Here is a 20,713-nt window from a genome sequence, read left to right as displayed (position 1 = left end):
ATGTCCCTCTTCCTCGGGCGTCCTGTTGCCACCCCTCTTTCTACATGCAGAGCCCTCATTCTCTGCCGCCGCCCCAGGCCTTCAGCTGTTCTCCCGGCTCTTTGTTATTACACATTATCATTAATGGATCAGCCCCCCCTCACAAGGTTTCCAAATAGAGGCCTGGCCCACCAGATCGTAAAGGTTAGGCCCATGTATTCCAGGGGGCTGTGTCAGATGAGGAATTCTATTAGAAAGCTTTGCATCTGGAGTTTTCTAATGGTGCCTTCAGGCAAAAAAAATTAAAATTAAACCACCAACCAACAACCCCTCTCCACCCCCACCACCCCCTTTCCAGCTTTCCCCACAGCAAGATTTCTGACTTGGTTAAATAGAATTCATTAATAAGCAAGGGGGAAAATCACTCCAGGCAGTTTACTCTCGAAAATGTAAACTGTTAAAACATTTTGTGGTTACAAGAATTCTGAAAATAATGCGTTGTTCTCTGGTGTTTCATGCTCTCTTAGGATCAACAATTTTCTGATACACACAGGAAGCGTTGAGATGGTCACACCTAAGACCATTTAGCACCCAGCATTTCTTTCTGATGGTGATGTATTTGGAAGCTTGAAATCTGGAGCTGCAATTGTATTGGACTTCCTCTGCTTTCAGCTCTCTTATTTTCCCCCTAAAAATATGATTTATCTCCATGAGTGTGTGTAGTATATGAGCAATCCTTGGTACCCCTACAAGCACGAGATTTGTCCAGCCTTTCTCTCCTTCCGTCCCTGCTTCTCTCAGTCCCCCTCATCTCCACCCCCAACAATCTCTCTCTCTCCATCTCACAGACACACATGCGTGCACATACACACACACACACACACACACACACACACACTAGGATGGGGGTGGTGTTCTAGAAAGTACCCAAGAAACAAGAGACAGGACTCTGGGAGGAGGGAACCGTGGAGTCTTCATTGCAGGGGGGTTCCCAACCTGTCTTTGTCTGAAAACTGGGCACTGGGCCAACCTCAGCCCCACGGATTGCCACTCTTGGCCTCCAGCCCAGTGATGGATCTGACTGTCATTTCCCTACCCCCAGCGAGGCAGGAGGCACACTGAGAAGAGGGACGAGCAGGAGAACACAGAGCTTGGCCTGGGAAAAGGGGTAGGACTGGCGACGCTGGAGATAGGACTCAGCTGGGGAGGCGCGGGACCCCCTCAGGTCCCAGACCCTCCTGTCAGCTCCCAGCTCCTCTGTTAGAATCCATTATAAACAACCAGGGAGAGGAACAACTCCATCAGAAGAGCAGCACCAGGAGGCCAGAGGAGAGTCAGGCAAGCCAGGCTCTCTCACGTGGAACAATGAGCCCCTGGTAAACATTCATCTTATTCTTAAAACTCTGAAAGGGGAAGTCAACAATATTCGGCAATGAATTCCGTAGTTTAATGCCCCGCACAAGCAAGAACTTCTTGCTGACACCCAACTTAAATCACTCATACAACAGACTGATCCCTATCTATTTAAAATGTGTTGCCATAGGCGGGGAAATAAGGCTGACAACATTTGGAAAGCGACAAAGGGACAGCTTCCATGAACTTAAGAATTAACACATAAAAGATAACTATAATAGCTATAAGATTCTCCTGCTTTGAATAGGTATTTTTTCCTGCACACTTTTTACATTTGGATATTGTTTGTAAATGTATTTCCCTATATTAAATGTATGGCATGTCAGAGGCATAAAGAATCTGAAAGCTCATCTAGCCCAATTTCCCTTACCTTTCTGATGAGGACATAGAGACACAGAGAAGTCAAGTGACTAGTCCAAGGTCACACAGGGAGAAGGGTTGGAGAAAGAACTGGAATCCAGACAAAGCAGACCACTTTCTTCTCTGTCTCTTTCTCTCTCCTCCCTCTCTCTCGTAATGCCTTCCTGCCTTTCGCAACTTCAACCTCATTTGAAAACTTTTAAGGAAATCTGTATTTCCTTCCGGGGTGCCAGCTCATATATTATCTCTATTCATCTGTATCTCAGTCACTAGACTATAAATTGTGTGAAATCATGATCCATTTCTGTTTTCTTCTCCTCTGAATCCTTAAGATTCAGAAAAAATAACTGAACCATAGTAGATCCCAAGTCTTTGTGAGTCATGAACAAATTAGTGGGAGAGTGATAATAATGTCACTGTTGATATAGCACAATGAGAGAAAAAGAATAATCAGGTGGTAGGTTGCAAAGAAGTTGCAAATGCCATCAGAAACCGTGTTTTGGTTCCATAGATTTTTCCTTTTGTAGTGAGTCACAGGTATTTGGTGCTGTGGAAGAAATCTGAATGCATATCCTAAGAAGACAGTGAATGTGCAGGAGAAATTTGGTAACTGTTCAAAAGTCCGTCTCACTCTAACAGGCAAGAACCTTTCAGAGTCTATCCACACAATGACTGGCATCAAGTAAAGGAGAAGCCCATACAGATGCCAAATGAAAGCCTTACCTGGTGAACACTTCTCTGTGTCAGGGTTTTGCTCCCCAGTCGTGTGTGTCTTGAGGCACACAGCCTCACAGACTTCTCCAAGCTGAGATTCACCACTAGTGGCATGGCTGGAAGTCCTGAGTGATATTCACCTAATATTTCCAGCTCTCTGCTTTCCGGGCATATGGCAGGGATGCAATGCCTGGGACTTTTATAGCAGGCTGAGGCCATGGAACCAGATCTAGCCAGTGAGTTGTAAGAAGAGATTTTCGTTGCTGATTCCGGAATCTGCAGAGCTCTTTCCATTTGCCAAAGCAATGAGCAGTGTTCATGACAGTGGTTGTTACCTTAACCTGGTTCCCTGAGTGAGGAGACAGAGAGCAGGGCCATGCAATGAATGCGGATCAGTGCAAGGGAAGGAAAGCCTTCCTTATTCCAAGCCACTAAGATTTGCACATTGTCACATAGTATGACCTAAGCCGACAGATCCCATGTGTGAAGTAATTTAAGGAGTTACCTAATGGGTGTGGCATTTAATAGTATTAAAAGCTGTGAAGAGAAAGTTATTCCTTTTTCAAATTTTTGTGGTCATTCGGAAGAGTCCAGAAGAAGCCTGGTTCTGAGGCTGACGAGGTTTTAACAGATTTCCTGCCCACCTTCCTTTTAAACGCAGAGCAGACCTTGAGCTTGGAGCTTAGGGTGTCTGCTAGGATTTAATTCTATTGGTTTGTTTTCACATTTTGTTTTAGAGTGACCTCTATTTATGGAATGTGTTACTATGTTTTTTAAATATATGGAATGTCATAAACTTTCCTTTGAAAATTTATTTATTTAAATTATAGTAATGTAACTAACATTTCCACTGTGCTTACTATGTGACAGACCTATTTTAGGTTGTTGACATGTACTTATCTGTTTAACCCTCATAACAATCCTATGAAGTAGTTGCTATTTTTATCTCCACGTAATGGATGAGAAAACAGAAGCACAGAGGTTAATAAGCAGCCCAAGTTCCCCCAGTTAGTAAGTGATAGAGCCCGAATTCAAATCCAGATAGTCTGGTCCCACAATTTGTATGCTATGAGTTGATCGTTTAAAAATATTATTTCTCCTGTGGTTCAGTTGGTAGATGCCCATAGCAAAAATTATGAAGGTGGTACATGAATGATTATACTTTGGGAAACAATTATGTCCTCTTTTGTCGACCAGGAGATTGGGTTTGCCCTCTTGCCACAGGGTGACCTTTCACCAGACTCACCCACATGCATTCCTCTTCAGGTCAGAGAATGCCTTGCCTGGTTCCTGCATAGGGCATGCATGGCTCAGGAGCAGGAACTCCCAGCAAGAATCTTCTATGTGGCCATAGAAGGAAGATGTATTTGTGAGAGATGGAAGAAAAAGAAAAGGGGCTATAGATGATCAGATGGGAGTGAGTGAGTGAACATTTATGTCTGAAACTTTTCTCTTCAGAGATATCCTCCTTCCAGAAGCCTTGGAGCTGTGGGCACCCAGTCAATACATACATGAGGTTCTTGCCACCCACATATAGTGCCAGCTAGCTCCAGCTGTTCCCAGGTCCTCTCTGTATAGAGGAATTAAAGGAGGCACCCTGATAACAATCCACTGATTAGAAATAGGTATTTCTGTGCATTTTGTTTTAAGATTTTCAGCCCTTGGAATATCTTGTGTAGACTACATACTACTTCAAGTTTTACAGCAAAGGAATCTAAAATAAATTTCCTCTTGAAACTTATCTAGCATAGAGCACTCCAGTTTCTTTGTGTGGTGGCTCACTAATGTTATCGGGAAGCTTTTCTTGCTGAGATTATTGTGGCTTTAAGGCCTATAGATATTCTGGCAGGGAGAAAACTAGCTTCAAGGATCAATGAGTTTGAAAGGAGCCTTTCCTCAGTCAGGATGTACTGACTTTGGCTTCCCCAAGTAGGAAAAGCAGGTCTTTCTGAGTCTCTGCAGTCCCCAGGCCATTTTGTTCTTGCTATATTTTTTATTGTTGTGCTGCCTAAGCAAATGGAAATAAGGCTAGTGGTGAAAAGATGCACAAAAGAGGCTCAGACTCAGACGTTATTCAATGCAACATTATTTGGTGGTGGTTGGGATGGGAAATCCATATCCATTATTGTTTAAACATAGGAAGTGTGAGTCAACAGACTGGTATCTCTTAGTCTTGTTACCTTCATCACCATTTCCTGGACAGCAAACCCAGTGAATCCTCTCCTACTACAATTTTCCCAATCAGCCAAGAGGACAATGTCTATTTCCTGGACAGCAAACCCAGTGAATCCTCTCCTACTACAATTTTCCCAGTCAGCCAAGAGGACAATGTCTATTTCATGGACAGCAAACCCAGTGAATCCTCTCCTATCACAATTCTCCCAATCAGCCAAGAAGACGATGTTCATTTTATTTTCAAGGAATTTGTTATTGTTCCTCTAAATAATTAGAAATTATGGGAACACAGCTTCTCTTTCCAAATATTAAGAAAATGTACGTATTTAGGCAATAGATGGCAGTGTTTCCACAAATTTTAGTATTGCAATAGCTCTTAGAGAAAGCTTAGCGCTCAGCTCTTCAGTAGCTTGCCGTGATCGTATAGTGGTTAGTACTCTGCGTTGTGGCCGCAGCAACCTCGGTTCGAATCCGAGTCACGGCAGGAGGGGGAGAAGGTTTTTGGAAGAGAATGAGACTGATCCCAAGCTGTATTGCATCTAAACGACATTTGCAACCAGACATGCAATCATGAAAATCAATAAAACAGAAACCATTATGAATATTTTCAACTTCAGGGAGATGACATATACAGAGTGACTTTATGAATGCACTAATCCTGTTGCAAGTGTGTTGTGTGTGGGGTTTTTTATTTGCACTGACGGGTAATATGATAAAACTGGAGTGTAGTGGGCATGTAATTATTATTAATTACAACTACTTAAGCTCTGCTTTGAGCAGACTCGTCAAGTCTGCTTGCTTTTGAGCCTTGCCAGGGCTATACAGTAATAACAACCCTGAATTATTTGGAAAGATGTCAGCAGTAGATGTGGAAATCCTGTTTAACCAGGCATGAATTGTTGTTGGGAGGGTTTTTTCAGGATGACAGAGAGAAAATGAACTGTCCCTTATCAGTAATTGCAGGAAACATTTTGTTTCTATGATATGAACTGGCTGTAATTTAACTTTCCTGCATCATTGGATAATGTAAGAAGCCAGTTGTTGCTCAAAACGAAAATCTCTGAAGTGGGCATTTGGGTCTGATAAAGGGCATATTATAAGTAGACAACGGGGCTCGAACAATAAATAATGTCCCTATATGGCAAAAAAATTTTTAATGACATTTTCCAAAAGACTGGGGTTTGTATTGTAAGTGGTTAAATGTTGAATTAATGTGAGAAACACAGCTTTAATGGGCCTTTCTCCAGGACTTAAAAACATGGACAATACAGCCTGAAAATGTCAACTGTAAGTATGTTATGATGAGGTTTTACTGCTCCAAAATTATACCCCACTATGTTTTAAATAAGGGGTCACCAGAAGGTGTTTTTTAATGCCCCAACCCCTGTCTCACAGACAGCCTAGCAAAAATTCATATTTGTTATTTATGTAATACTAAAAATATTTTCAAATAAAAATATGTGCAGAAACTAGAAACAGAATCTATCAAGTTCTTTCAGAGCCAGCAAATTCTTAGAAGTAATATTCTAGAAAAACTGCAATAAATATCTCTTCTCCCTTTCCAAAAAAAGATCAGTCTCTGATTATGGACCCAAAAATATTGGCCTCATAGCATTATGAAGTAAGGAAAATGTGCTTATTTCCTCTTTCAATATCCACTTTCAAGACTATTTTTTACTCTGAGGTCTCCTCTTCCTAAATATGGCAAATTCCCCAGTCCTCACCCCTTGCCCCTTATCCCCCACAAATTCTGCTTTCCCTTCTGCAAAGAGTTTAACCTAGGCTTTGCCTCCAGTCTGCAAGTCCTTCTCAGCTGCCTGGTACTAATACTGTTTCAAGAAGACAGCTGAATTGCAAGTGTTCTTACATTAAAACAGAATAAGCCCATATATGGTTATTTGTATTAAGAGGCTGAAAGTGCAATGAATTTCTCATTTGAAGAAGGAGATTGTGTTGGTCAGAATTCAATGGTTACAAGCTAAAGAAACAACAGGTACTGATTTAGAGAGAACCATGTACCCAGGAATGGGTGTAGCAGGCGCTTAAGGAACAATTAGAACTGGGGAATAAAAGATGATCAGAACCAACTATCTCCATCTCACCCCATATTGCCTTCTGAATGTTGCCTTTATTCTCTGAAACTGACTTCTACATGGCAAGAAACATGGCAGCCGGAAGCAACTCCTGCCTTTTATATCTGAAGCATTGCCTCCAGCAGGAGATTACCTTAGTTACTGGTCAAAAAATACTAGGGAAGGATCTTATTGGCTTACCTTTGGTCAGGTGTCCATCACTGGACCAATCAGCTGTGTACATGGGGATAGATATATGTAGCATAAAACAGAGCCCCTCCCTTGCCTTGAGGCCAGTCTCACAGTGAGAGCATTGTTAGCCCTAGAGACACCTCAGTTGTTTCCCTCAGAAGCCTTTCCCGCTGCACTAGTCAAGCACACCATTTGGGGGCTACTTCCACCAACCCATGAGTTCAGTTGCCAAACTACTAACAAGTTTACTGCCTTGTTTAAAAGAAAAGCAGTCGGGGAGGGGAAGTCAGAATACGACAATCAGTCTGGACTCAAATTTGAGCATAGAGACACAGGGCAACTGCTTGGACCAGGGGAGCACTTCCTGTTTTCTCTCCTCTGTCTCACCAGGAGAGGCCTTTTGCCCTGCATGACAGTGCTCCCATCTTAGCTAGGAAAAAGCACAAAATCTTCTTGACTCTACCAAATAAACCAACTTGAATTTGGGCAAGTTATCTAAGCTCTCACAGTAAAAAAAAAAAAAGGTAGAGAGAGGGGAGATATTACCTCGAGAATTGAAAGAATAATATTCTAACAAACAAAAGCCACTTAGCACAGGAGCACATAGAAATGCAACACTGGTGCCTAGCAGGCATGCAACAAATCGTATTTATTCTTACTATTTTAAGGCTGCCTCATGCCCTCACCCACCACCCAGCCTCCATTGATAGACTCTGTAGAGTGAGTTTTCCATTAGGAAAAGGACTCTTTACCATTGATTTCAGAAGTTTTTTTAAAAAAATGTGATTAAGTAAACTACAACCCAGGGATAGAAGAAGAGTCAGGATCTACTGAGTGGCCAGATCCATGTCCAAGTCTGCAGTCTGGGTTCACTCTTCATGAGGTTATTGTGACTGAGCATCATAATAACCAATGGTTGTTTTCGTCAACAAAGAGTTTGCTATCATTGGGTTTCCTTCTTGCTGTTGTTAAAATGTGTTTTTATTCTAAAAGCAACACAATATTAAGTTGGTTTTCAGAAATGTTAAAGCCCAAGTTATGAGAGAAAATTCTAATTTTGAATTACATTGAGAAATTATCTGCTTTTATATTTTGTAGAATCATTTGACAAATATCTCAAAGGCCCCATTATTTCCATGCCCATATTGTCTATATTTTATACCAAACCTAATACCTGTTCATGAAACATCAGGGAGACTATGAGATAATCTTACAAAAACTGTCTCTCCAAAATGTCAGTCATAAAGCATTTCAGGGCCGGATGTGGTGGCTCACACCTGTAATCCCAGCACTTTGGGAGGCCGAGGTGGGTGGATCACTTGAGGTCATGAGTTCAAGACCAGCCTGGCCAAAATGACAAAACCCCCTCTCTACGAAAAATAAAAAAATTAGCCAGGCAAGATGGCGGGGTGCCTGTCATCCCAGCTACTTGGGAGGCGGAGGCATGAGACTCACTTGAACCTGGGAGGCAGAGGTTGCAGTAAGCTGAGATCGTGCCACTGCACTCCAGCCTGGGTGACAGGATGAGGCTGTGTCTCAAATAAATAAATAAATAAATAAATAAATAAATAAATAGCATTTCAGGGAAAAGGCAAGCAATTCTCAAACTAGATTCCTTAACAAGTCTTTAATGAGGAAACGTTAGAAAAAGGACAGAATCCTGATTTTCATCACATGGCTTTGGCAACTGTAGTTTTCACCAGTTGCATTGTCATACCCTGGATCCGTTTATTCAAATTATAACATCATTTGCTCATTGAAAAGTCAGGAAAGCTTTTTTTTTTCTTTTCTTTCTAGGAGTCAACTACCATGGCAAGGGGAAGTCTTAATTCGCTGTATTATCTGTTATTTTCTGTCCCTCGTGTTGGTGTAGCAGCAGTCAGTGATCTACTAGAGTTTGTTCAAGCAAAAAAAAATTTTACCCATGTAACTGTAATTGAGTACCTGAATTAAAAATTCAGAACTACATATGCTAGCTTTATCACTATAAGTTTATGGCTTTACCTAAATGCCTCTTTCTTGCTTTCTTCCTCCAGTATAGTGGGACAGAGCTATCTTCTTAATCTCCACCATTAACCTATTGAATTGGAGAGGGTTTATATTACAATATTTTCTATGCCTACATTTTAGTGAGCTTTCATAAATAAAAGAAATTAACATTTATTTTTCTGATTAAGTCATAAATTGAATTCAAAGTAAATTAGTCATACAATGAATACTCTCTTATTTAAAAACCAACATCGATTCCCAAATTATGAAGAATGTTAAGTGGTTTTTTTCCAATAAAAATATGCCAATGCATAGAAAATGATTTATTACATCAGAATCTGAATGCATGGAATTCACTTTCAGGGAGTACTGCTGGCCAGAGAGGTTGTTGCTGCAGGCCCCATGGTAGCGGTGGGGAGGGGGCGCTCCTAAGGTGCAGGACACTGGAGCAGCAGTGGACCCAGAGTGTCAGCTGGTGGTGGCTTTGCGAAAGGAAAGTGCTTACCCACTAACGGCTGCTGCAATTTCACCCACAGGATCTGAGCATTGAGGGATGTTGAAGGGACTATTCCCTCTGTAGCTCAGCCATAGGAAGCATGAGACATTGACAATTCTGCCGGTGCTCCTACTGTTCTAAGGTGTTATCACTTATCTAGTAACATCACCCTTAAAAGCTGAAGATCTGTGGCAAGGCCTGGAAATGTGGGCCTTGCAGGGAGGAAAATTCTGACAAAAGCTAAATATGAGAGAAAGCTTTTCTAAAGAGACCTGGATTCAGATCCTGCCTTTGCCACGCTTGACTCCTTGACTTTGGACTTGACCTCTTTGTACTTTGGTTTCTTAGCAAACCGGGGAGATTATGTGAATTAGGTAAGGGGATATATATCTGGTGTGAATACTGATGACCAGTACTCCCCTTCCCTTCCTTTCCTTCCCAGAGCCATAATCTTTGTTCTATGTTCTTTGTACGGACTTCCCAGCATACCAAAGTCAACCAAAAATAAACATGCCTTGGGTTGAGCCACTCTGATTGGCAGCAGCTGTAGGACGCGCATGTCTTCACCTAAGCTCTGTCATTTGATTGCAGGTCATGCGGCCACTAGAAGGGTGAACTTGTGTGTTCCAGTCCCTCTGATAATAAGCAAAGAGCCAGGCAGGGAGGACCCGGTCAAGACGCGCCAGGATAAGCGAAATTGCCACTAGATGGCGCTGCTTTTTGTTGTTCATCAAAGACCAGGGGCTTTTTCTTTCTTTCTTTTTTTTCTTCCACGGATTCCTGGCCCAGGGTGTCAGCATCCAGGATCCTAATCTTACCAGACCTCTCTGTTTTCTGAAGGGAGGTCCTATTTTCAGCATACTATCAAGATCAGAGGGCCAAACAGACTCCACCTACAATCTGGGGGAATTACCTCAACAGTGTTCTCTTTAACCAGAGGTGATTTTAAAAGAATATATTGTATTTGAATGTCAACGTTCAAAGGCTTTGAAGCAGAAAATTCCATTTCAAAAGAAAGTGTGATTAATGAAGCCACATAAATCCTGTAGAGGCTGGAGCAATTTCAGAAATCACACCATACAAATCAAAGAAGCAGGTTTTTCTACATCCTCTCTCACTTTCTCTTGCTTTTATTTCTGCACCATCTCAACCTTTCCTTCCCTCTTTCTCTTTTGCAGTTTCTTGAATACACGTCCCCCCAATCTCCAAAACATAAGGGAACTTGATTAGAAATCCTAGATACAGCTAGCTTCAGGCTCTGGCCTGAGCCATTTCTCCTCATTCTTCCCCCAGGAGATTCAAAGAGAGTTGAGGCTGTAGCATTCAACTCACACACCTCACTACTTGCTTGTAAAATGGATTCAAATTCTGGAACTCCACTTGGCCCAGTCTTAACAAGATGTTTTCCTTAAAGAAAAAGCTAGGCCAGGCACAGTGGCTCATACCTGTAATCCCAGCACTTTGGGATTCTGAAGTGGGAGGATTACTTGAGCCCAGGAATTTGAGGCCAACTTGGGCAACATGGTGAAACCCCATCTCTACAAAAAATATAAAAATTAGGGAGGTACGGTGGCATATTCCTGTAGTCCCAGCTACTCAGGAAGCTGAGGTGGGAGGATCACCTGAGCCTGGGGAGGTCGAGGTTGCAGTGAGCCATGATCACATCACTGCATTCTGGCCTGAGCGACAGAGTGAGATCCTGCAAAAAAAAAAAGCCGAATTAAAGAATAATGTAGATCTACACCTTTTCTAGAAGAAGTGGCAGGGGAATTTTAGAGACTGCCCCACAAAGAAAGTTACCCAAAAATCCCCTTTAGGCATTTCTTTGTCTACTTCAAATTTGCTGCTTATACCAGCTGCTAAGTGTGCCGCCGACTCTCCTCTGGGTTCTCCAACCAGTCACTCTTCTATTAGCCTTCTCCGCTCCTGCATCCTGTTCACATTCCCCGTTCCATCCATAAACATAAGCTCTCTATTCCTTGTGCTAGGAGTCCCCTCAGCACCCTGGAGAGGGTGATCGTCTTGGCCCGCTCTATGTCAGCTTCTAAGATGAGCTCCTTATCCAGAGTAACAATGTCTCAAGTTGTGTAGTGTAGCAGAGTGGAGTGTAGTCCAGTGATTGAGCACATGAACTCTGGCGACCGATTCCTGTGTTTAAATTTAAGCTCCACCAATTACCTGCTTGATGACTTTAAGAAAGTTTCTTGGCCCCTCTGTACCTCAATTTATCCTCATGTAAAATGTAGATAATAATAGTATCTGCCTAAAGGGTTGTCATGCAGACTGTATGAGCTAATATAGGCAAAGCACTTAGAAGAGTATCTGGTCCAGAGAAAGTACAATACAAATATTCACTATGAGTATTATTAGTATCACTATTATTACCATTATTGTATGCCACACATAAAGATGAGTAAAGAGAATACAAGAATGAACAATATATTATCTTTGCCTCCATAGAACTGTCAGGCTAATGGAAGAAACTGTTAAGTCAATCGGCACTTGCAATCCATCATGATAAGATTATGAAAAAGAAAGCTAAAAGTATGATAAGAGTACACATAGGCATTTAACCCCTAGTTGGGAATCTAGAGAAGACTTCTTTTTGTCACTGAGACCTGAAAGGGGTCATGGAGTAGCCCCTTTCCAAAGACAGCTACCAAAACACACATCTCTTCTGGCTTTTGTGGGAAGGACACAAGCAGAAAAGAGGGAATCTTCACATTTCTGCTGGATCTCAGTATGGCTCCAGTGCAGTGAGATCTGAAGGGAACCCAGCACCATTTTGCAACTTGAGAGCTTTGCATCTGCAGGAGCTGTAAGAGGTTCCCCAGGCAGGGAAGTAGGACTGTTCCTGACCGATGTGATATGGGGGGGGCACATATCAAAGCAGTCAGAGAAGGAGGATACAAATGGATTTATTTCTGAATGTCCTCCTGGGTGCTCCTGGAAATATTCTGACATCTTCAGCTAGAGGAATGGTTGGAGGAAGGCAGAAGTTTGGTAGGCTTGATGAGCTGGTTGGGACAGAAAAATATAAAGTCTTACAAATATTGGGAAAGTAAGTTTTTCCTTTTTTCTGCTTTTAAAGATTCATAAGATATCCAGTTTGATCAGTTAGCAAACATATATTACGTGTCCGCATTGTGTGAAGCACCATAAAACGTGAAGATGCAAATGAAAGCAAAGGTTCTCAATGAGCTTGCAGTCTATAGGAGAAAATAGACATGCAAATCAGTTCACTTATAATCCAACAAAATGTGTCATCATAAAGGTATGAGAAAAGCCTCATGGGAACACAGAGGAGAGTATAAAAACTACAAAGGCATGCCACCTACATCTGGCCTGTAGAGCTCGCAGTGGTGGAAGGGCACAGAGTGCAGGATAAAGACAGGGAAAATCATGGAGTGATTAGTAAGATTATCATGCTATAAACAGAGGGCTCTGAGTTTTTCTTTAAGCCAAGAATTGCCATAGAAATTTAAGAATCTTCTTAAGTGACAGTTTAGGAGGATTTGGGAAAACTCAACGGCAGGACCACTCCTTCATTCTGCCAGCTACCTCCGTCTCCAATGCATTTCCAAAAAAGGCAGAGTAAAAAGAAAGTAATTGAATAGAGATGGAAGAAGTAAGGAAAAGAAGAAAGGACATAGACCTATGAAGAAAGGTAGCTGTCATCAAACTCTCCAAGGAAGACTCGTTTTTCTTCCTTTAGTCAGAAAGAATCCATAGGTGAGCTTCCCCCTAGAGCATCTACTGAGGTGCAGAGCCTAAGCATATTTCATTCATTCATTCATTTCAACTATCATTTATTGAATGCATATTATATTAAGGTGCTACTCTATGTGTTGGGAGAAAGATGAATGAAACTAGGTCTCTGTAGCAAAGTAGCCCATGGTCCAATCAATCAATAATCACAGTACCACACTTCCGGGTTTGCTGTGGCAATCCTGCAGTTTGAGGGAAAACAAATACCTGGAGATTAAGTGGTCCCATCTAAGCTTCAGTGGATACCAAAAAAAAAAAAAAAAATTATGTAGCAATGCTGAAATTTCAATCACGCTAAAATTCATACATGCAGAGAAAATATAGTTTCTTATATATGTTTCCTTATATATGTCTCAATCATTTGTGCCCCTTTTCCCCAGATCTCTACAACGAGGCATCAAGTGCACAGCTGGGCAAGCAGCAGGGCTCACATGATCTTGTAGAGGATGGAGTGAGGGGTCAGAGACCACACAGTGCCCCTGTTTTGCCCTCGATTCCTGCTGGTACAAATACTAAAGGCAGGACTGGCAGACCTTGTGTGCCAGCTTCTCTCATCTTGATCAGGGTCTAGTGGCCCTTTGTGGCTGAGTCAGCCTCCCCATCCTGGTTCTCTGTGACACTAAGAATCACTGTAGAGCAGTACCACTAGACCTATCTGGCCCCAAGCAAGGCTCGCTGACAATTCATCTGCCCTTGAGTGCTGTGGAATGTGTGGGTGTCAGCCACGCCATAGAGAAACCTAGAGCTGAGCAGTAAAATGAAATTCCAAACACTTATTTTGCCTGTCCATGCCAGTGGCTAAACCCAAGGCCTCCTGTAGGAATTGGGCACTTGGGTACTTCCGTATTTACTCACTACTCCTTCTTCGTCTCTAGAGCAAAGGCCCAGGAAGGGAAATTGGAACAGAGCTGATCAATTCACTTTCAGCCCTTTCTTGCCATAATTATCCTCCTAATGTTGCCAGCACTAGAAGAAATGGGCTTTTCTTCCCACTTCCTCTTCTTGCCTAGATGTCCCTCATGTAAAATTCTGTCCAGTCCACCAGACTTATTCCCAGATATGTCAAACTGGAGCTAAAGAAAGTTTTAAAAATCGTTTCCCTCTCCATAGAGCCTGTTTGGCCTGCCTATTGTCTTGCTCAAAATGTCAAGAACCCGCCCTCGGAGCTCTGCCTCTGAGTCAGTAAGACCCATGGCTCCAGCCTCTGAGAGCAGGCAGTGAACAGTAACTGAGGAAGGAAATTAAACTCTTGTCCTTAATGTCTGCAAAGAGTGTGTCACTTTTAAGATAATAAAATTGTATTTCTTTGTCTTGTAATTGGGTAGTCCAAGGAATGTCATTCTGCAGGTCGCCTCTGGGTAAACTGGGGCAAATGTTTCAAGCTCGAATAAGTTTAGGGAATGCTGAGGTAAAGAAAGGTATACAGGTTTATTTAATGTGAAATCTTCAGAGCCTTTAATATGCTAATATGTTCTGTGAATTCCGATATGCTATTTCCAAAACTTATTTGACCCTCGAACACTTTTTTCACATCTCCTAGAAACAGTGTTCTGCAGAATACAGCAACGGAAAAGGCTGAAAATCCTTTGTCCCCAGAATCATCCATCACTACATTTCTTCTTCTGTAAGGGAGAGAAGACCAGTGGCTGAGGCACAAGTGTTTCAATATCTGATTTGTTTCCCATCTAGTCCCCTTCTTTACTCCCTTGGGTCTGTGCTTATTTTTTAACTTAAACTATCATGGCATCGGTGTTATGAGCATAGAGTACGTGGGGTTTAGACAGTTGGAGAGACTAGAACTTAAAAGACTTAAAAGTGCTTCTCTCAATGTAAACAAGCAAGCATACCCAGCCCCCACCCCTTGCCAAAAAAGCTGGAGATAAAAGGACCAAACTCCCGAGCTTCTCTGGGAATTCTCTGGTGGAGATGCATGCCGACCCGGGTTGCCCTTGTGAAGGATGGGAAATGGATGATGGGTCATGGTTAAAGAATGCAAAATAAAGATCTCATGACTTTCAATATAAAAATACATATGGTGTAAGATTACTGCACAGTTCCCCACAATCAGAAAGAATGCAAATATTCCTTGCATGGCAGGAACAAGGAAAACAGAATCTGAGTAGACAGAAAATGGGGATCAACAGGAAAGTTCTGGCCAAACTACTTTGCAGAGAATATAATGATCTTCAAATAGGTTCCCTAAAAGGGGCATTACCTAAGGAGAAATAATCAAAACTCAAGGGACATAGATGAGTTTTTAGGGAGGACAATGATGGATGAGAGGAAATGGCAGGAGAAAACTATAGACGGCCAGGATAATGGGCCCAGTGACCCTTTTACCTCTTCGAACTTTTCTTCTGTCCTGTGTAAATAGAGAGGAGGCCCGATGTCACGCAAAGTAAAAAAGAGGAAAAAATTGATATTTCATGTGCAGCCACATGTGGGCTGAAAGTATAACTCATAAAGAAAAAAATCAGTCCGCTTGTCCACATCTCTGTGTAAGAGGGCTTGATTTACATGTATAGCTTTAGCACGAGAAAACATCTGAGCACACAGGAAAACAGCAAGGAGTTCTGGGGTCCCAGAAGAATCAGATATTACTGGTCACTCCACGCTCCCATGGATAGGAGCAATAAACCAGCCTTAAGAATGAAGTAGATGAATACTTTTTGCCCCTGATCTGATTACTACTCTCAGACTTTTCCTCAAAATAAAACGTGATGTATGTATTATTTTCTAGGTCAATCAAAACTAACTAATGGTAGCACTCTGAATTAAATTGTTAAATATTGCTACTGGCATGTGGGCATACTTTTTTTTTTTTACAAAAGGGTCTAATAGAGATAGAAATGATCATTTGAACTGTTCTGAATCCATATAGCTCTTAAAAAATGAAATAAAATAAAAGCTGCCCATATCAAGGCTGTTGTGATTGAAAATCCAGAACTGTGGAAACATTTCATCTTCCTCTAGACGGAGGCTGGGAGCCTCCATGTGCATCTTTGTTTTACAAACCCAGCATCCCCCGACCCTTCCCTTCTTTCTACTTTCAACTTCTACCACAACACAGGGCTATCTATGGCTGGCAGGGCTGGGAACACAGCACTCTGCACCTTCCTCAATCGCAGAAGTGGTCACTGGATTCTGGTTGGACAGATTTTGCACCATATTCTTCTAGCCAAAGAGATGAGTCCAAGGTGTGGACCTATGACCTATGCTGAGCCAATCTGAATCCTTCCTTGGAGTGTCTTGAGTGGGAAGTGAGAGGATATTGTCTCAAGACCGGCCTTTTCAAGGTTGGGTTTTATAAGTATGTTGGCCTTTAAGCCTTATTGCCTTCTTAAAGTAATTTAAGCTAGATGCTTATCACATGCAATTGAAAGAGTTCCAACTAATACAGGGGCTTTGGCAGAATGAGAAAGGAGCCTTACTTTCTTTTTCTGACTCTGTAAGAATACCTATAGCAGGCAGAGAAGCACCAGGCCAGAAACATCATGGTGAGCAAACATGGACTCCAGGGACATTCAGGCCTTTTGGGAAGAACAAGCATTCATGGTCTGCTAATAATTAATGAATTTCAACTGATCAGTGTTCTGTAAGTAAAAGTAGCCAATAACCGGAGGCCTAATGTCTGGGGAAAAGGCAGGAAAGTTTCCATAAGGATCTGACAGTCTGAGACCTGAAGATGGGGAGTTGTTATTCTCATCTTCCTGGGTGGGAGTCTCCTTTGTCATGTTAACCCTGCAGAGCATGGTGGCTGCTTCCATTTTAAAATGTCTTTTTCTCACTAACTGAGCTAACACTAGCCTGTTTATATGATTATATTAGTGGGAATATAATTACTTTTTTTGTGCTTTTCATACTTCCTGTGGCCTCATCAGAATGCATAAGAGAAACTTTTGGTCGGAGTAAAATGAAGTGCTAGGTAGAAAAGTGAAAAAAATAGCCCTCAAGGAAAAAAAAAGTAGCAATTCTAATTCTTCTCTCATGAATTATCTTTGGAGTCCTGAATAGCTATTAAAATTTCTGACATACCTGTAGATTTCTGCTCAATCATAAATCATGAAAATACAGAAGAATTGGGTATGCTTTGGTACAAAGAATATGCACTTTCATTGAAAATGAACTCTATAAAGGTGTATCAAAATGAATCTTTGCTGCTATGCAAATTAGCACTGGGCCAATTCTAGTGTGGCATCCTTTGCTTTGTTGAAATGTATCCAACTGTGATGGATCCACTGTCCATTGGTTTGTAGCAAGTAATTTACATTTGTCAACTTTCATTTGTATGTAGATAAGATAACTGACATTGAAAACCCATCTTCTTATCTTTCTCAATGGAAGAGTTAATCTGATTTACCATTTTCATGATGTATACTCTGCATTCCTCTTCAGTATCTTCAAATTCCAGGTAGTGTTTGACTGATTTGTTGTGTTCCTGCTTTCACATCTTATCTCATGAGAGAACATGTACACCCTGTTAAATTAGATCTTAGGGCTTCTAGCCCTCCTCAGACTTTCTCTACCGTGCCCCAAAGTATCTCATCCAATAATTAATATTTATAATTATTTAACAAATCTGTATTGAGCCAGACATTGTTCTAGATCTGAGAATTTAGAAAATAGATGTTCATTTCAACTAATATGATTGTTATTTATCTCATTTAATATTTCATGAGAATTGGCATCTAGAAAGAAACGAAGGAAGAAAAACAGGAAGGAAGCAAGGAAGGAAGGGGCTTGTCTCTTTATGAATGCTACAGTTTTGCACATGGTAAACATGCCTTATTTTTGTTTTTGCCAAAGACCCAGAGCTCTTAAAGTCCCAGCTACTCGGAGAGGCTGAGGCAGGAGAATGGCGTGAACCCGGGAGGCGGAGCTTGCAGTGAGCCGAGATTGCGCCACTGCACTCCAGCCCGGGCGACAGAGCGAGACTCCGTCTCAAAAAAAAAAAAAAAAAAAAAAAAAAAAAAAAAAAATTGTGATATTATTTTGTAACAAAATAGTTGAAGGCAGGATGTGAAAAAGAAACCAGTGCAATTTACTTATAATTAACTAAGACTAAGTTTAAAAACAAACAAAAAAAGGCTTACTCTCAGTGGTGCTACTGTTGAACTGTCATCTAAAAGCTTATATAATTAGTGGAAGCATGTTAATTGAATTATGGCAATTAAGTCAGCCTTGAGACAAGTGGGTCCCTCCTGATTGACGAGATAGTGGTAATTCTGCAACCCATTTCCCCTGGTAGGAAGTTTCGGGACTGTGTCTCATCCTGCCCCTTAGTATTTTAGCTATGATGAAGTAGCCAGATCTCGATTTCTCTGGTGTTAATTACCCACTTTGCGGGTTTTCTGGGCCCTTGGATTCTTCTCTTCCTTTCTACAGGGTTACCAGGTCGACAGCATCAATGGTAGGCTAGAGCCATGAAGAGGCCATGCAATTTACATCTGTTGTTTTTACTACCAAATATCTTCATCAGTAAAAGATAAGGAGTGAGAGGAATGAAAATATTTGGGGGGTTGATGTGGAGAAAATGATTATCTTTCCAGCCTTTCTTTAATAGCATCTTTTTTTTTTTTTTTTTTTTTGAGACAGAGTCTCACTCTGTTGCTCCAGCTGGAGTGCAGTGCTGTGATCTTGACTCATCAGAACCTCCACCTCCTGGGTTCAAGTGATCCTCCCACCTCAGCCTCCCAAGAAGCTGGGATTACAAGCATGTGCCACCAAGCCCACTCATTTTTGTATTTTTAGTAGAGATGAGGTTTCGCCATATTGGCCAGGCTGGTCTCAAACTCCTGACCTCAAGTGATCTGCCCTTCTCGGCCTCCCAAAGTGCTGGGATTGCAGGCATGTGCCAGCATGCCTGGCTCTTTAATAACATCACTGTTGATTGAAGCGTTGAGAAAAGACTGAAGCCAGAGTTCACATGACTCTGGGGACAGTTTGGGGACTATAATTGTTCATGTTAACTCCTTTTTATAGAGCCTGCAGAGTGAGCTAGCAGCGTGTATATCAGATCCTGTCCCCAACCTGATACTAATAAATGAAGTAGGCTTGGGAAATTTCCTTCCTCTCTCCAGGACTAATTTACTCTATAAAACGAGAATGCTGTAGTTCCTTTAAACTACCAAATTCTCTACTTTTGGTCTATTCACAAGCTCAGGTTCATGTTTTCTAGGGTTTTGAATATGGATTGCTAGCATCATATGCCCTGGGGTGACAAAGCTGCGTAGGCAGTGTGTATGCCAGCCAGACATACCGCTGGGAAGTGGAGCAGATGCCACTGAGGACTGTCAAAGGGTCGGTGTTGTGGATACCTCCAGAAAAAGAAAGCGAAAGAAAAGCCAATAGGAAGGAAGGGGTGGGAGGACCATACTGAAATGTCTGAAGACAGTGGTCCTGGGGAAGTTCTGTGAGCTGGACCAGCTACATAACATGCAAGGCTGCATAACGTAACAGGGCTCAATGCAAAATTAAAACATGGGGTCTCTTGTTCAAAAATCAAAAATTTCAAAATGGCTACAGCGGAGCATTCAACTAGACGCAGGACCTTTCTAAGTGCCAGGTCACATGCCGGTGTAGTGGGCCCTGTCTGTGGGCATGGTTGGTAGGGATTAATCCTGTTTCCAGGGGTTGGAATCACAGCAACTTCCCCTCCCTGGTCCCCTGAATCTGCAAGGCTCACTTCAAGTCTGCTTTTCATTCAGTGCTATGCTTCTTTCTTGCTTGCTTTTTTTTTTTTTTTTTTAACAGTGCTGCTAGCTGTATAAATATTTTACAGTTCCCCTATGAAAAGTTTCCAAGGGGCCCATGTTGAGGGAAAAAATCTTTGAAAGGATTTTTTCCATAGCAATTAAAACCTTTCAAAGCACCGAGAGCTCCCCAGTCCCACTTTAGTGCAACAAACCTCTATTTTTTTTGCCCAGTTTGGATGGCTCTGGGTCTGAAAGTAAGCCAGCCTCTTTGTTTGGTGACTTTGCGGGTTGCCGATAGACATTTGGAATTTAAATTCATTAGATACATGGCAGAGCCGTGGATGGAACTGGGATGGATTTAGAAACGCTGTGATCAGAAACTCTAACCCCTATTTCCTGTATCTCATTTACTGGGGTAAAATGACTATAAATCAACTTAAAGCTCATTTTAGCTCCCCAGATGAAGTCAAATGTACACTCTGACTTATGCATATACCATTTTTAGTTAACGCACCAATAAAAATAATTGTGCAAGCCTAAATTTGGAAGTGTTCCCAGCGTTTATGACAAAACTTAATAAAGCCAGGCACATTGAATGTAATATGGGAATTTTATTGAAATGAAATTAGTCCATCATGTAAGCTGCACGTTTTCCTCAGATTTCTTGGACTTCATATGAGAGCTCTCCTGGGGACCCTAATAGGGTCTTGCAAAAATTCAAGTCCAGTATGTAGAGACACAGGGCTCACACGCAGACTCTGCAGCTGGTAGGATGGTGCCCTGAGTTTCCATGCAGCAAACCACACACACTTCTCCAAGCCTACCCCTACTCTTTTCACCCCGGCTCTAAGCAGCAGATA

The 20,713-nt window shown here is 41.8% G+C and overlaps 1 non-coding gene across 1 annotated transcript; it reads left to right on the top strand.

Annotated features, from left to right (window-relative positions):
* The first annotated feature begins 5,053 nt into the window (after positions 1–5,053).
* On the top strand, positions 5,054–5,125 carry TRNAH-GUG. Its single transcript has one exon. It is a non-coding gene; the product is annotated as a tRNA-His (tRNA).
* Positions 5,126–20,713: the final 15,588 nt, after the last annotated feature.

The sequence above is a fragment of the Nomascus leucogenys genome, chromosome 1a (genome assembly GCF_006542625.1).
Source record: "Nomascus leucogenys isolate Asia chromosome 1a, Asia_NLE_v1, whole genome shotgun sequence".
NCBI classification, from domain to species: Eukaryota; Metazoa; Chordata; class Mammalia; order Primates; family Hylobatidae; genus Nomascus; species Nomascus leucogenys.
The sequence above is the reverse complement of the archived record's forward strand: the minus strand, read 5'-3'. Positions and strand labels throughout refer to the sequence as shown.